This window comes from Gossypium hirsutum, chromosome D04, assembly GCF_007990345.1.
Source record: "Gossypium hirsutum isolate 1008001.06 chromosome D04, Gossypium_hirsutum_v2.1, whole genome shotgun sequence".
Classification (NCBI taxonomy): domain Eukaryota; kingdom Viridiplantae; phylum Streptophyta; class Magnoliopsida; order Malvales; family Malvaceae; genus Gossypium; species Gossypium hirsutum.
The window spans coordinates 29,911,333-29,929,443 of record NC_053440.1 but is presented as its reverse complement, the minus strand read 5'-3'; the positions used below and the strand labels follow the sequence as shown (position 1 = coordinate 29,929,443).

General features: G+C 35.0%; 1 non-coding gene across 1 annotated transcript; it reads right to left on the bottom strand.

Moving 5' to 3' along the window:
* Nucleotides 1-17,643: 17,643 nt before the first annotated feature.
* On the bottom strand, nt 17,644-17,750 carry LOC121216457 (small nucleolar RNA R71). The gene has a single exon (XR_005912639.1). It is a non-coding gene; the product is annotated as a small nucleolar RNA R71 (small nucleolar RNA).
* Nucleotides 17,751-18,111: the final 361 nt, after the last annotated feature.

The window sequence follows — 18,111 nt, the reverse complement described above, 5'->3', positions numbered from 1 at the left end:
TATATATACATGCCACTACCCTAGGAGATACAAAAACTACCAACTTAGATGGATAGTGTGAGCCAGTTGAATGATCCTTCCAAAATGTTAGAAGTGATTATCTACAAAACAATCCATAAGAACTGATAAGCCTACAAAGTTTAGTAAGGACATAGTATAACATTTAATCTAAATACAATTAAATACAGTTCCTATATTATATAATTCAGAGTTACCGGAGTATAAATAGGGGCACGTAAGTGCATTCCGGGGTACCGAAGTACAAACAAGGGCACGTATGTGCATTCAAGGGTATTAAAGTACAAATAGGGTCACGTATGTGCATTCAGGGGTACAAAAGTACAATCAAGGGCACATATGTGCATTTAGGGTACCGAAGTACAAATAGGAGCACGTATGTGTATTCATTCAATAATTAACTATAAACATTTAATTAAAAACTATAATGTAAGAATACAAGTAGAAATTCATTTCCGTATTAAAACAATATGAACTTACCTACTATTCAATTCTGACCAACACGAAGGGAATAATCCGCTATTTTCCCCTTTCCTTGATTATTGTCTTTTTGATCCAAGTTTTGATCTATATAATAATTAAATACAATATAGCAATTTCATACATATTTCACATTCCATTCAATGCATATGACCCTTAACTTTTCATTAATTCCTCATTTTCCCTAAACTTTTATAACTTTTATAATTTAGTCCTCTAACCCGATATTCATCAAATTGACTATTTTCTAATAACTAAATTACAACCAACTATTCTAGGCTCTTTAGCAATCCCTATTATGCATCAAATTCACTATCAAACCTTGAAATTTTGACATTTTATCAATTTAATTCTTAAATCAAAATCTAACAAAAATCACTTCAAGAAACAACTAAATACCACAATCAAATCTTCAAACACATAGTTATCATTAAAAACATTCAATATTCATCAATGAAAACTTCTAAAATTTTTAACAAATTCAAAAATAGAGCTACGGGCTAGCTGGTCCTAGTTGCAACGATCTCAAAAGCATAAAAATCACAAGAAACGGGTATCAAGTTCATTTACATGCACTTCCTAACAGCCACCAAAGCTTCAAGCTCTTCAAAATGGGGTTTCAGCCAACAACGAAGAACAAATGAAGAAGATGATTGAAATTTTCAATATGTTTTAAGTTAATTTTAACTAATTTACAAATTTGCCATTATTAAAATTTTCTTTTAATTTTTAATTCCATTGCCGTCCATTATCTATCAACATGGTTTAATTGCTTCATAGGTCCTACCTCATTTTAATAATTAAGCTATTTGATTATATAATGCAATGATTGCTAAAGTTTTTGCTAAAGTTTTGCACCTTCTACAATTTAGTCCTTTTTATTTAATTAATTATATAAAAGTTAAAATTTCTTAACCAAATTTTAATACGACTCTAATGACTCCATAAATATTATATAATTAATATTTATAAGTCAACATGATGAAATTTTATGGTCCAAAAACCACCATTCCATCACCATTGGAAATTGGGTCGTTACAACTCTCCCCCTCAGAAAATTTCGTCCTCGAAATTGTTACCTAAGAACAGATTTAGATATTGTAATTTCATCGGTTCCTCATTTTCCCATGTAACCTCCTTAGTACCATGCCTATGCAAAAATACTTTCACCAACGGTACTCGTTTATTCCAAAGTTCTTTGACTTCTTGAGCCAAAATTTTCACTGGTTCTTCAGAATACGTCAAATTTGACTGTAATTCAATTTCGCTATGAGGAATCATGTGTGAATGATCAAATCTATACTCTCTTAGCATTGAAACGTGGAACACGTTATGAATTTTCTCAAGTTCAAGAGGTAAAGCTAATTTGTAAGCTATAGCATTGAAGTCTTAGCATTGAAACATGGAACACGTTATGAATTTTCTCAAGTTCAAGAGGTAAAGCTAATTTGTAAGGTATAGACTGATTCTTTCAGTAATCTCGTATGGCCCGATAAATCCTGGACCCAACTTTCCTTTCTTGTCGAATCGTAACACTTTCTTCCACAAAGAAACTTTTAAAAATACACAATCGCCAACAACAATTTTTATACTTTTCTTTTCAAATCCACGTATGAATTCTGAAGATCAGATGCAACTTCCAAACAATCTCGAATAATTCGAACTTTGTCTTCAGTTTCTCGAATCAAATCAATCCCTACCATTTTGGATTCGCTCAGCTCAGACCAATACAAAGGCAGTTTACATTTTCTTCCGTATAAAGCTTCAAATGGTGCCATTTTAATACTGGATTGATAACTATTATTATAAGCAAACTCAACTAACGACAGATATTTTTCCCAACTACCCCCAAACTCAAGAATACAACATCGTAGCATGTCTTCTAAAATCTAAATTACTCGTTCTGATTGCTTGTCCATCTGAGGATGAAACGCGATACTGAAATTGAGTTTTTTGCTCAAAGCTCCGTAAAGTTTACTCCAAAATCTCATTGTAAACCATGGATCACGATCAGAAATAATTGATGTCGAAACTCTATGTAATCTCACAATCTCTGACACATATAATTCTGCTAGCCTCCCAAGTGAGTAATCGGTTCTGGCTGGAATTAAATGGGCCGACTTAGTTAATCTGTCAACAATCACCTAGATCGAATCTTTGTTTTTCAAAGTTACAGGCAAACCAGATACGAAATCTATCGTGAATCACTCCCACTTCCACTAAAGAATCATAACAACCTACGAACATTTGCTCTGCTTTTACCTGCTGACAAATCAAACATTTGGCTACAAACTTACAAATCTCACGTTTCATACCCGACCACCAGTACATTTGTTTCACAATACATCTTCGCGCTACCCGGATGAATGGAATATGTACTACTGTGAGCATCTAATAGTATATCTCATTTCAAATTTAAATTATTCAGAACACAAATTCTATCACGAAATGCAATGTACCATCATCACTAATACTGTATTCTGTAGTCAAATTATCCCGAACCAAGTTTCGTTTCATTATCAACTTCAGATCATCATTTTGCAACTCCCAAATTCATTGTAGAAACAAGGGTTTATTCTTCAATTCCGCCAATAAAGAACCATTGGAATTCAAAGCCAAATGAGCGTTCAACGCTCGAAGTGTAAACAATGATGAATTTATACTGATTGCATCTGCCACCACATTAGCCTTTCTCAGATGGTAATCAGTAACCAAATCATAATCTTTCAGTAGCTCTAACCAATGTCGTTGTCTTAGATTCAGTTCCTTCAGAGTCATTAAATATTTTAAGCTTTTCTGATCAATATACATGTGACATTTCTCATCGTATAAATAATGCCTCAATATTTTCAAAGCAAAGACAATTTCGGCCAGCTCAAGATCGTGAGTAGGATAATTCTTTTCATGCAGCTTTAACTGTCGAGAAGCATAAGCTACCACTTTCCTTGATTGCATTAACACGCAACCTAAACAATTGAGGGATGCATCACTGTAAACAACATATGTCGTTCCAAATTCAGGCTGAGTTAACACTAGAGCTTCTGTAATAACCTAGTCATAGGTGAAGCAATGATTGAAAAGTTTTTAATGAATCACCGATAGTATCCGGCTAATTCCAAGAAACTTCGAACGTTAAAAACATTCTTCAAAATATTCCAATCAACAATTGCAGATACTTTATTCTAATCAACCCTGACTCCATTAGTAGATATAACATGTCCTAGAAAATCCACTTCTTATAGCCAGAATTTACATTTACTAAATTTCACATATAGTTGTTTTTCACGAGAGGTTTGCATCACAAATCTTAAATGTTCGGCATGGTCTAACTCGTGCAGTGAATAAATCAAAATGTCATCAATGAATACCACAAAAAAATGATCTAAATAAGGTTGAAACACCCGATTCATCAAGTCCATGATTGTCGTAGGGGCATTAGTCAAACCAAATGGCATCACAAAAATTCATAGTGACCATATCTAGTTCTAATTGTAGTTTTCGGTACATCTTGCTCTTTAACTTGCAGTTGATAATATACGAATCTCAAGTCGATTTTCGAAAACATTATAGCTCTTTTTAACTGATCAAATAAATCATCAATACGAGGTAACAGGTATTTAATCTTAATAGTGGCTCTATTCAGCTATCGATAATCTATATACAGTCTCAATAACCCATCTTTCTTCATCACAAAAAAAACTGGAGCACCCTATGGTGACACACTTGATCGAATAAATTCACGATCTAACAACTCTTATAAATGCAGTTTTAACTCTTTCAATTTTGTGGGGGTCATCCCGTACGCTGTTATCGAAATTAGAGTTGTTCTAGGAACAAGTTTGATCACAAATTCTACTTATCGAGTTGGTGGCAACTTGTGCAATTCTTTAGGAAAAAGATCAGCATACTCTTTGACTATCGGCACTTCCTCAATTTTTAATTCAGCCACTTTCGAATCAAGAACATAGGCTAACTAAGCTTCACATTCCATTTTAATCAATTTTAGAGCTGACAGTGCTAAAACTACATTTGTAATAAAATCCACCCCATCTGCCCTAACACAAATAAATTCACCATTCAGACACTTCAAACTAGCTTGCTTCCTTCAGTAACTGACTATAGCATCATGCTCAGAAAACCATATCATTCCCAAAAAGATATCAAAGTCATCAAAAGGTAACAACATCAATCTAGCGAGAAAATCATAACCCCTAACTTTCAGTGGACACGATTTACATATCTGATTTAACTAAAACAAACTAACCTAGTGGATTCATAACTTTGACAGCATATTCAATGAACTCAACAGGTAATTTCTTTCTGTCTACTAATGTAGTGCATATATACGAGTGAGTTGGTCAAGGATTAATCAATGCATATGCATTAAAATCAAAGAGAGAGAAAAGTACCCACAATGACGTCTGGGATAGTAGCTTCCTCACGAGCTCTGATTGTATAGGCTCTAGCTAGTGTTCTCACTTTAGATCGTTCATTCATCTCGCTATTCTTCCCTCAACCAGGAGTAGTGTTTCTAGCGTTTCCAGATCATTTACCTCTCTATGAGGTTGCCTCAGGCTTGTTTGATTGATTGCCAAAATCATTCTGCCTTTTCAGACAATCACGAAGGAAATTATCAGTAGATCCACAATGGAAACAAGCTCCCAACTTTGATTGACACTCACCAAAATGCCTTTTATTGTAATCATCACAAATAGAAATGGTTCTTTCAACATTCTTACACTTCCAACACTACCCGCTAGAGAATTAACAGATTGGAAATTGTTTTGCTTCGGTTTCTCTCTACTAGTGAATTGTGAAGGGGCAATCGATCGACTTGTGTCATTTCTAAATTTCTTCAGTGGAGATGTTTAAGCAGGCTTGAATGACCCCCTTTTATTAAAATTTCAAAATTTTGAATCTGATTGTCATTTACTTTTGCAAATTTCTTCAAATTTTTAAGCCCGTTCCGAAAGTTCTACAAATTCCCGTAACTTCAGTACAGCCACAGACATACGGATATCATCATTCAACCCGTCCTCAAATATAATACACATTTCTTCCTCATTTGATACTATATTCGGGCATACTTCTTAACTACACAAATTCTCATTCATACTTAGCTACAGTCTGATTCCCTTGTTTTAACTCAAGAAATTCTTTTTTTCTTATCAATAAACATTCGACTAACATACTACTTGCATTAAGTCTAAAATAAATCACAATTAATACAATCATTTGATGCCATTGTGCTCAAAGTGTTCCACCATAAATACGCTTCATCTTTTTATAACGGCACAAAACATCTCAAATAATCTTCAGGAATGCACATAAATTCTGCGAAGACTCTCTTTGTATTCATTAACTAGTACTCGAATTTTGTAGGATCATCATCCACCTTGCCTCTGAATTCTTCCACTCCATATTTCTAAATTTTATCCATAAAAACTCGGGTAACTGTCATAGGTAAAGGATTTTGAGGACTCAGGGGTTCTAGAGGAGGCACAATAGGGGATAGAGGTGGCTGAGTTGCATGATTTGCATGCTTGAAATCATTGAACCACTAGTTTATCATTCTAAGAAACACATTTTTCATTTCATCACCAGAAGACTGTGAAATCGATGCACTATTACTTGCTTCAGGGTTCAAAGCTGAAACATTACTTTTAGCTTCGTTAACTACAGCCCGGTTTGACTCAACTGACATCTTGGGTCTATAAGAAAATACAATATTAGAGCGAATCAAAAGCATCACACTAGCACAGGGTATATGTGGCATGTATATACTAAACTCTACTCTTCTACGTTAGTCCTAAAATCGACTAAATCATAGCTTTGATACCATTAAATGTAACACCCCTAACCCATCTTCGTCGCTGGATTAGGGTTACAGAGCATTACCATAAAATCAAAAACATTTAAACATCATAACATTCAATAATCTAAATATATTATAAACCATTCATTCTCATACATTTCGTCCCTAAGTCGAGCCCTCGAGTCCCTAGAAATAACTTGGAAGCAATTTGGGACTAATTTGAAACAAATTAGAAGTTTAAGAAAAATATGGAAACATTTCAAAACAATGGTCATACGGCCATGTGGACAGGCCATATGACATAGCCCCAAGTCGTGTAACTTTCGAACCAGGGACACACAGTCGTGTCCCAGCTCATGTCTTCACCTGTGTAACTTACTGAGTAGGGTCACACGGCCATGTCACACGCCCGATACTTTGCAGTTGTTCTCCTGCTTCCAAAATGTCCATCATAAGGTGTAGAATGATAGTGATGCAGGATACTTTGAAATTCATCATCTGGAATACATCTCTAAATTACTTGATATACACACTGCTTGAATAGAAATGGCTCGTCCCAGTAATATTGCTTAACATCATGAAAGAATTTCCTTTGTCCTTGATGATTGAGCGTATGTGGAAGTAACCATTGACTAGAAAATTAACAATATCAGCATACAATGGCAATGCCATAGCCAACAATATCTGCTCATCAGAAAATTCGTCTTTAATTATTTGATTCTCACCATAATCATTCCCTACTTCCAGTCATGACAGGTGATCAGCCACTTGATTTTCAATGCCTTTCCTATCTTTGATTTCCAAATCAAATTCCTACAGCAACAATATCCATCTAATGAGTCTAAATTTGGCCTCTTTCTTTGTCACCGAGTATTTGATGGCAGAATGATCTATATAAACTGTGACTTTGGTGCCCACTAAATAAGCTCTGAATTTTTAAAAGGCAAACGCTACTGCTAACAATTCCTTCTTCATTGTGGTGTAATTGAGCTGTGCATCTGTTAGTGTGCGACTGGCATAATATATAGCATGAAACATCTTGGCTTTTCTTTTCCTTAGCACTACTTCGGCAACAAAGTCACTTGCATCACACATTAGTTCAAATGGTAGATTCTAATTTGGTGCAGTGACTATAGGTGCTATAGTTAATCGTTCCTTTAACTTTTTGAACTCCTTTGAACAAAACTCATCAAAATGAAATGGTTTGTTTTGCTCCAAAAATTGACATAGAGGCTTTGATATCTTAGAAAAATCCTTGATCAAGCGATGATAAAACCCAACATGCCCGAGGAAGCTTTGGATTCCTTTCACTAAAGTGGGTGCTGGCAACTTTTCAATGACTTCTATTTTTGCTTTGTCCACGACAATTCCTTACTGTGAAATTTTGTGGCCCGAAACAATGCCTTCACAGACCATGAAGTGACATTTTTCCCAATTCAGCCCCAAATTTGTTTCCTGACATCAGCAAAGTACTGACCCCAAATTTTTTAAGTAATCCTCAAAAATGTTGCCAAACATTGAGAAATCATCCATGAATACTTTAAGGAATTTATCTACCATGTAGGAAAATATTACCATCATGCAACGCTGGAATGTTGTCGAGGCATTACATAACCCAAATGGCATTCTTCTGAAACCAAATGTTCCATAAAGACAGGTGAATGTAGTTTTTTCTTGATCAGTAAGAGATATGGCAATTTGGTTGTACCCTGAGTATCTATCTAAAAAATAGTAGACGACTTTCCATTCCAGTCTGTCCAGCATCTGATCTATAAAAGGCAAAGGGAAATGGTCCTTCTTCGTTGCTTTGTTGAGCTTTTGATAATCCATACAAACTCTCCTATCAGTGACAGTACGTGTGGGAATGAGTTCGTTATTATCATTGCTGACTACTGTGACTCCTCCTTTTTTGGGTACACACTGAACAGGGCTCACCCAAGAGCTATCGAAAATTGGGTATATAGTCCCAGCATCCAACCATTTGATAACCTCTTTCTTAACTAATTCATTCATGATAGGAATCAGCGTCCTTTGTTGTTCGATAGATTTGCCATTGCAATCTTCAAGTATTATTTTGTGCATGCAGATTGCTGAGCTAATTCTTTTGATATCCAGAATTTACCATCCTAAAGCTTTGTTGGATTTCTTTAAAACATCCAGTAATTGCATTTCCTGGTCTATTGTAAGCTCGGCAGAAATAACTACAGGTAGTGTACCATTTTCTCCCAAATAAGCGTACTTCAAATGCACTGGTAATGGCTTCAAATAAAATCTGGTGGATCTTCTATTGATAAGTGAGGAGGGTTGAAAGAGCTACTTGATAAATCTAATGATTCAAAGCTCCTTCTGAATCCATTTTCAAATTGTTGAGTTTCTAGCAATTCTTCAGATTCTTCATTCAAATTTATTTCATTTAATTGGACAGAGTCTGTATCAGAATTATTGTGCATATGTTCTACAAACTCTTTCTGAATTACAATGTCAACAAATTCTACAACATGACATTCTTCATCTGAGCCTGCACATTTTAAAGCATCAAACACATTAAAAGTCAATTGTTGATCATTAATTCTCATGGTTAACTCACCTTTCTGCACATTAATCAATGTTCTACCAATTGCTAAGAAAGGTCACCCAAGTATTATAGGTACCTCTTTATCTGCTTCAAATTCTAGAATAATAAAATCTAATGGAAAGATGAACTTGTCGACTCTTACTAGTACATCCTCAATTTTACCTTCTAGATGAACATATGATTTATCAGCTAGTTGCAATGTGACTATAGTAGGTCTTGCCTTTCTTGTCCCAAGTTTCCTAAAAACAGACATAGGCATTAGATTGATACTTGCACCTAAATTGAATAATGCTTTGCCTACATAATGGTTTTCAATCAAATAAGGTATAGTGAAACTCCCTACATCTTTTAATTTTGGTGGCAGTTTGTTCTTCAGTATTGCTGTGCACCCTTCAGCAAGTGCATCAGTTTCAAATTCCCTTAACCTTCTCTTCTTGGATAGGATATCTTTCATGAATTTCACATAGTTAGGCATTTCTTATAATGCTTCCACCAAAGGTATATTGATGTGTAATTGCTTCAAGACCTCCAAAAATTTCTTAAGTTAAGCATCTTGTTTCGAATTTTAAAAACTCTGGGGAAAAAGTGGTAGTGGCTTTCCTTCCATTTGTTGAGGTTGCCTTACCATGGAATTTGTATTGGCTCGACAAGATGAATTTGCTTCTATATGCTTTTGTTTACTCCCATCTTTTGTAGTTTGTTCCACTTCTAGTTCGAAAGTTTTGCTTCCAGGAACTTCAAAAAATTTCTCAAACAAGGCATCATTCACAACTCCTGAAAGCTGAGTGCCATTCCGGAGTGTTATGTCTTTACATTATTCTTTCCTTGAGATCTAGAACTTTTTCTGTCACTAGGCAATGCTCCTTGTTTTCTGGAGCTTAATGTAGTGGCAATTTAACCCACTTGATTCTCCAAAGCTCTTAAAAAAGTTGTCTGGCTCTGAATAATTGCATCATTCTTAGCCATATACTCTTTTAATAAAGCTTTCATTCAAACCCCAATGTTGCAACATAGGTAGTCTGCCACAGATGTCACGACACGGAACCCCTGTGTCGCGACATCACTACAATTTCTTGTAGGGTTGACTCAACCCGATTGCGCAACCTGGTGGTATAACCATTATTTTACCCAAATTTTAACCCTAAAACACCCTTTTTAAACATAAACATATTCCTCTAAATTAATCTAAATCCATTCTAAACATCTACTCCTCTAAAAACCTCTCCAGAACCCTTAACCTCCAAAACCCCTCTTCTCCTCAAACCTTAAGTTTCCAATCCCTCATTCCAAATTCTAAAAGGTTATATTCGAAGGAATTGTCAATAACAAAACAAAGAAGGAAGTGCGTACAAGTCCAACAAAAGATGAGGTTCAAGTATTCTCAATCTTTTATTTTTTTATTGAGAACTATTTATCTCTATTGAAAATATTATAATATTCCTCCTAGAAAGAACAAGAGAACTCCTATTCCGAAAACTCCACGTGTTTCCAAACCTATTCATTCCATAGTACCAATATGGAAAAATACTTTTGGAGTCGTAAGGGAGACCTTTAATTCAAGAATGAAGGTTCGAACCCTCAATGACCCACTACAAAGAAATTTTGACTTTGGTCCGTTATCACCAATGGGAGCAGTTTTGCGTTGCTCCCACTAATAATGCAAATATATGTGTGGTTCAGAAATACTTTGTGTCCCTTAAGGACCAAATAATTAAGCGAAGCTATAATGTTATAATAACTGATGTTGAAGTGTGAGGGGAAAACATTCCTATTTCCCCTAATGATATCTTTGAATTTTATAACGTCCCATTTTATAAAAAAGATTTTATTGATAATACAGATTTAGGCATATTACAAAACATTAACATGGAAGATGTTATAAAATATTTAACACAAGGTAGGGGTAGTTGGAACTACAAGCCAGACACTGAGCTTCCCATGAATTTTAATCAAGCCATTATGTTTATTGTTGCTAAAATGTGGATGCAATTCATTGACACTAGAATTGCACCTGCATTGAATGTTTCTAATGTTAATGCGTTTCGAGTTGTCTTACTATATGGTATCCTGCAACAAAAACAAATTTACGTAGGGTGCTGGATCTTTTGAGAGTTGAAACGGTGCGTCCAAAGCCAAAAATTTAGATTCTTCTTCCCTCATCTTGTAACAAGTCTATGTCGCCAGGCAGAGATGTCAATGAGTGAAAACGAGCAATTTATGAAACCAACAAGAAGTATCATCGAAGATACCTTATTTACCCAATATGTCAAGCTTTAACAGAAGTAAATAACTAAATCGAATCAAAGGAGAAAGACAAAAATGGACGTACCAGCATCACTCAAACAAAAAGATCACCAAAAGGTTAGAAAGGCAGCTCATAAAGACATAGATGCAAAACTAGATGGAATGATTCAATAGATGCAGGAGACAAGACTAGTACTCAAAGAATTTGCAATGATGAATGGGCTACGAGCTCCAAATTATTCCCCAGATATGTTCAGGCCGACTCCAAGTCATCAGGATGAAGGGGTAAATATTAAGGAGGAAGGTGCTACTCAGGAATACTCTGGAACGGAGGATGAGTACGAAGCAGCATTTCAGTCGTAATTTTCTACACCAAAAGGGCCTATCATATGAAGCCTAACTCATCATGCGACTTCAATGGATGGGAGATCCTACAAAACATATGTCAAAGGAAAAGGGTAAAGCCCCTATGGAGAATAGGCATTCTCATCCCCTCGATGATTCGGAGGAGGATTGAGCAGTTTTTTAATTTCATTTTTAAAGACTTGTATTAATTATTGGATAATTTTAACTTAGACTTTGTAGGAGTAGGATTAATAAGTAGATTTTTCATTTTGCTGCACTTTGTTAAATTTTCTATTTAGGAACCCAACATGAATGAGACACAAACAATTTGAGCTAACACGATCAAAGGAGGAAGCACCCACCATTAGCAATTAGAGTAACTATGATCAATCGAGTAACTTCCTTCCTTATCTATTATTGGGCTACACATTGAAGATAATGTGTCAACTAAAGTGTCGGGGTAACATAGAAAATTTTCTTCAAATCTTTATATTTTCTGTGATTTTTCTTGATTTTATGTGCTTGAGCTTGTACAAATATGAGTGATTGGTTAAGAGCATGTACATAGGTTGCTTGTGTTAATGAATAAACTTGGCATGATGATAGCTGATTTTACATTTTTGATTACTGGACTACTAAAGTTCTATTTTTTACACTGTAAATAGGTACTAAACCATCATTTGTACTAAGTGATATATAAAATAAAAGGAAACAAGCATGTTAATATGAATGATAAATGGTTGAATTTGTGTTCATTTGGTTGATTAAATTTGTAAATGATGAGATATTTGGGGATGACCTAAGGCATTGTTTGGAACACATCTAGAGCCAAAAAGCTATCCTATTTATACTTCACCTTTAGTACCAATTTTGAGCCTTTTGACACTTATTGATGAACCACATTACAAACCCTGAGCCTAAAAACATTAATTTGTATATACCCTTCTTCTTTGGTCTTGTACTGCACAATTATAGACGTCTAGCCATTTGTTTTGAGGGTTAAATAGATACATCACAGTGGAGTTTGTAAAATTAGAGTGAAATAGGAAAGATTGGTATTATATAGGAACTATAAGTTAGCCTAATGTGTGAAACAAAAAGAAAAATCCAAAAAGAGAATTGGTATAAGTAGAAAAAGTCTTAAACTAGCAAAAAAACATTCATGAGTGAAATCTATTGAAAAAGAGAAAAGTCACAAAAGAAAGAAAAACACGTTCATTAGTGCACAAAAACTCATAAGGCTAGCCATAGTTACTATGTCATGCTATGACTTCCTATAAAACGAGAGACAAGGAAGGTGAGAGAAGGAGAAGTAAGGCGGTGAACGGGTAAAGGTCACTAAGGGGAGAATAGGGATCAATACGATGTGCCAAACTATTTTCGCGTTTGTAATCTTTTGATGCTTACTATTTTTGAATTCCATACCTATCCTAAGCCTCAGAACGTTACAAACCAAAAAGCCCTATGTGACCTAAGTATCTTTATACATGAATGGGCATCATACTAAACATTCACATCAACGACTATTTGAATTCTGCTCAGATAATCAAAGTAATTGTATGATTTATTGATGGATTCCTATAGGTGAGAACCTTAATACTTGTATATTTTGTAACATACTGAACTTAGATGTTTGTGATCAAAAGTGGTAAGTCGACTACTCATCATGATGAAATTGTTAGTAAGCATTAAATGCCTAAGTCATATGCTCCGAAATTAATATTTGTATCATACTTGCTTAAGAGTCATCAATTTTATTTTGTCATCTTTGTTTATGTTGCTTGAGGACAAGCAATGACTTAAGTGTGGGGGAGTTAGATCTGTCATGATTTAGTGTAACAGATTAAACTAGTTTGGTCATTTAAGAATCTTGAATACAAACATTTTCATTATGTTTTAATTAAGTTTCTTTAGTTTTATTTGCATTCAATAAAATGTGCATATTGAGTCTTTTTTTAACCTTAAGGGCTAAATGAGGCCTAAGGGAGAGCTAATGTACTTAATGAGTGTGCAGGAGACCATTAGAAGGCATTTTGGGTCAATACTAGACACTATGTCGCAACATGGGAGATCTGATGTCGCAACATAGAGAGCATAATAGAGAAAGTGAGAAACTGCCTTCGATTTTGCAACACAGGCTGAGGGTGTCAAACATACCCCTAAAGACAGCTGTAGAGGAGTAGATTAGTTGCTATGTCATGACATAGGTCCTGGTGTGTCGCAACATTGACTTTGTGGCGAGAATAAAGCACAAAGCAAAGGCATTCTGGTCTACACAATCGAACTTAAAGCTCGAGAACGTTAGCTAACCTAGGATTAAGGACGACGGATACCTAAAGGCTATAAATAGGCTCCTTTGGCACACATTATGGACATATCCCATTAGCTTAGATTCTCTCTTTAGGGTTAAATTTTGTTGTCTTGCTTTCTTTAGGTTTTCGTAGTTTAGTTATTCATTTTCTTCAAGATATATAATTGTAAAGGAGATCAACTCTAGCGGATTCACACCATTCATCAATATCAATCAAGCTTTCTTAAACTCTCTATTTCAATCCATTCCCTATAATTAATTCTTCCATTTTTTTCCATTTTTTTTATGAAAGCCATAGGAAACTAATCCTTCTATGGGGGATTAGCGAGTGGAGGCATAATCTCTTAACTATTTTATAGGGTTACTCAACTGATCAACTATTTGGAAAAGGAAGAAAGTGAAACAAACCCTAGGTCTGACAACCCTTGGAAGTCATCATGGTGGGAATTAACCCAAAATTGGTATTGCCCATTCGTGAACACCTTTACCCCAAGATAAGTAGTTCTTGCTGACTCGTTTTGCTAGTGGGAAATCAGAAGATTCTGCTAGGGTAGTGACTAATTGGTTGACGAGGAACCCAAGAAAACAGCTAATTGGAACTGTCGAAATGAGCTGATCAACCATCCATACATTTTATTTACTTTATTTATCTCTATCTCTTGTAATTTTAATTTCTTTTGATGATATTGTATTTCATTACTTTATAAACCATAAAAATACTTCTTATTTTACTCATGTACTATAACTAAATTAAAGTATTAATTAGATCTTTAATTGTTTAGGTTAAGATTGATTTAGTATTCGCCTCCCTTGGGTACAATCCTCGAAATACTCACCTACTTCGTTGTAAAATCGATATTACAACTAGACCCATATACTTGCAGATACCGCCTCATAAGTCACTATCTTATAATAGTATTCACACTCTGGACGTTAAAACATCCGGAGGCAGTTACCTAGTAGGATCTCTCAATCTTCCACTCAACAAATGAGTTGGCAAGAACTATTTATCTCTCAACCTCACAGTCTAAACCAATTTGGGGCTAAGGTTTTCACAAATAGGTTATACCAATTTTGGGTTAATTCTCACCTAAATAACTTTCTAAGGTCATCAACCCTAGGGTTTAAGTTCTTCCTCTCCCAAACAGTTGATCTGTTAAAAGAACCCTACATAGTAACCTGTTAATCACACCTCCACTCGCTAATCCCCTATAAGAGGATTAGTTCCTCATGGAATCAATAAACATCATCAACTTAATATAAAATATATGCATAAAGAATAAGGCAATAGTAAATTTTAAAGAATCCTATTTTGTATTCAATAATTCAAGCGTTGGAAATCCTCAAGAATCAATCTTGTCTACAAAGCAAGTTCTCCGAAGAGCACTAAAAGAAAAGAACTAAAAATAAACCTAAAGCCTAAAAGAATGAACAACTAAACACTAAATTACAAAGAAAATCTGAAAGTATAAAAATTTTTCCCTAAACAAGTGTTTTAAGGGCCTATTTATAGAGTTAGGGTTGTCGTCTTCCTCAATCCTAGGTCAGTTGACGTTTTCATGTTAACTCTTCATTGTGTAAACAAAAATTCCCTTGGATCATAATTATTTCCCGACAAGGCTGATGTCGTGACACACTAGTCCTTATGTCGTGACATCGAATGCAATATGCATGGTTTAGGGTAGCTTCAGGGGTGTTTTACGACAAACCATGGTTAGCTCCACGAGTTCAAACTTCTCGTGATGCAAAAAAGCGATCAATATTGAATTTATATGCCCTTGAATGACCTCCTGCACACTCACTAAGTATGTTAGCTCGCCTTTAGGCCTCATTCTGGCCCTAAGGTCAATAAAAGACTCAAAATACACTTTTTTATTGAATTTAAACTAAAATATAAAAACTTAACTAAAACATAATAAAAGTGCTTGTATTCAAGCTCCTAAAGTATGAAATCTAGTTTAATCTGCTACACCGAATTACGAGAGATCAAACTACCCCACACTTAAGTAATTGCTTGTCCTCAAGTAAGGCAACATAAAAAAAAGTAAAACATGGTCATTGAGTAAGTATGATACAAAGTTTGGCTTTGGAGTACATAACTAGGCATTTTCATGTTTACACATAATACTCGCAAGATATATAAATTATTTACCACTTTCAACATCAAACACCTAAGTTCAGTAAATTACAAAGTATCAAGCATTAAGGGTTTCAAATATATGCATCCATCAATAAATCATACGGGTAATTTGACTATCCTAGCAGAATATAAACAGTCGTAAATTCAATTACCTAATATGATGTCAATTCATGAATAAGTCTACCTACGTCACATAGGGTTTTTTTGCTTGTAGCGTTCTAAGCCTTAGGATAGGTATAAAATTCAAGAATAGGAAGCATCAAAATAGTTTCAAGCACAAAAATAGTTTGACACATCATATTGTTCCCTATTCTTCCCACTTAGTAACCCTTGCCCGCTCACCGCCTTATTTCTCCTTCTCTCACCTTCCTTGTTTCTCCACATAGAAAGTCACAGCATAATACAAGAACTACAGCTAGCTCACGAGTTTTTTTGCACTGTTGACTGAGTTTTTTTTCTATTTTTGTGACTTTGTCACATTTTCTTCTTTTTCACACATCTCACTCATAACGGATTTGATTTTCCATGTACTTTTTCTACTTGATTTTCTTATTTTCTTTCTGAATATTTCTTTACTCTGTTACCTCACTTGATCTTTTATATGCTTGTGAAGATTGATTAATCGCTTGGATTGACATTGGAAAATGTTCAAGAGATTGATTAATTTAATAAGTATGTATGAGCAGTAGTTAGCAAATTACCAAGTTGTCGTGAATTTGTTCGTAGCAGTATAAACATAAGTTTAATAATTCTATGTTAAAGGAATGTAATTAATCCAACACAATTATATCATCTTGATTAAAATTTATTTGAAATCGTGCATTAGAACCTTTTTATTTTTAAATTTTTTTACTTAGTTTTTAACCCTTAGTTTTTAATCATCTTTAAACCAAAATATTTTCCATCACCAAAGTGTTTTAACTTTAATTTCATAAATATTCCTTTTTACAGTCCCTGTGGGTACGATAACTCGACATTTACTTGTCACTTTATTACTTGTTGCGATTGTGTACACTTGCACATTTTCGTCGTTCCAAGTTTTTGGCGCCGTTGCCGGGGACTGTTTTAAAAAAAGCCATTATTTGTGAATCTGTTTTTACATTTTGGTTTGTTTATTTTCTTGTTTAAATCTTTACTTACTTAATCTTTCTGTGATTATTTTAGGTGTTTATAAGTATTGACCAGATTGTCGACTTACTCCCTATGGACCCTGAAATAGAATGAACCTTTCGATAGTGAAGAAGACAAGCGAACTGGAGAAGGACTGGAGAGATAAACTTTGAGAATATGAATCAAGGGAATGGAGCAAACCTTGCTCAGAATCCTATCCTTATTACTGATGATAGGGATAGAGCTTTACATAGGATGCCATGCCAGTATTTAACGATCTTAATTTGGGTATTAGGAGACCTGAAATTGAGGTACAACAGTTTGAGCTGAAGCCAGTCATGTTCCAGATGCTTTAGACTGTGGGCCAATTCAGTGGAATGCCTACTGAAGATCCTCATCTTCACTTAAGACTATTTATGGAAGTGATCGATTCTTTCAAGTTAGCTGGAGTACTCGAAGGTGCATTACAACTGAAGCTGTTCTCATATTTGCTAAGGGATAGAGCTCGTGCCTGGTTGAACTCATTGCCACCGAACTCCATTTCTACATGGCAGGAGTTAGCCGAGAGATTCCTCATGAAGTATTTCCTGTTGAGCAAGAATGCCAAGTTGAGGAATGAGATCACTGCCTTCTAACAAATGGATGATGAGTCCTTGTATGAGGCATGAGAAAGGTACAAAGAGTTGCTACGAAAGTGCCCTCATTATGGAATCCCATATTGCATTTAACTTGAGACATTCTATAATGGTCTCAACCCTTAGACGAGGATGGTAGTGGACGCCTCTACTAATGTCCTTTCTATGTCTTATAATGAGGCTTACAAAATTATTGAGAGGATTGCCAGCAACAATTATTAATGACCAACCAATCAAGCAGCGTCAGAAAGACGAGTCGCTGGAATACATGAAGTGGACGCTCTCACTTCGCTCGCATCTCAGGTATCTTCAATATCCTCAATGCTTAATAATCTTACCACTAATGGGTCTAACAGTTTTGCAGCCCAAGCACCTAACCAATTTGAGAATATAGCCTGTGTGTATTGTGGGGAAGGACATTTGTTTGAAGAATGTCCA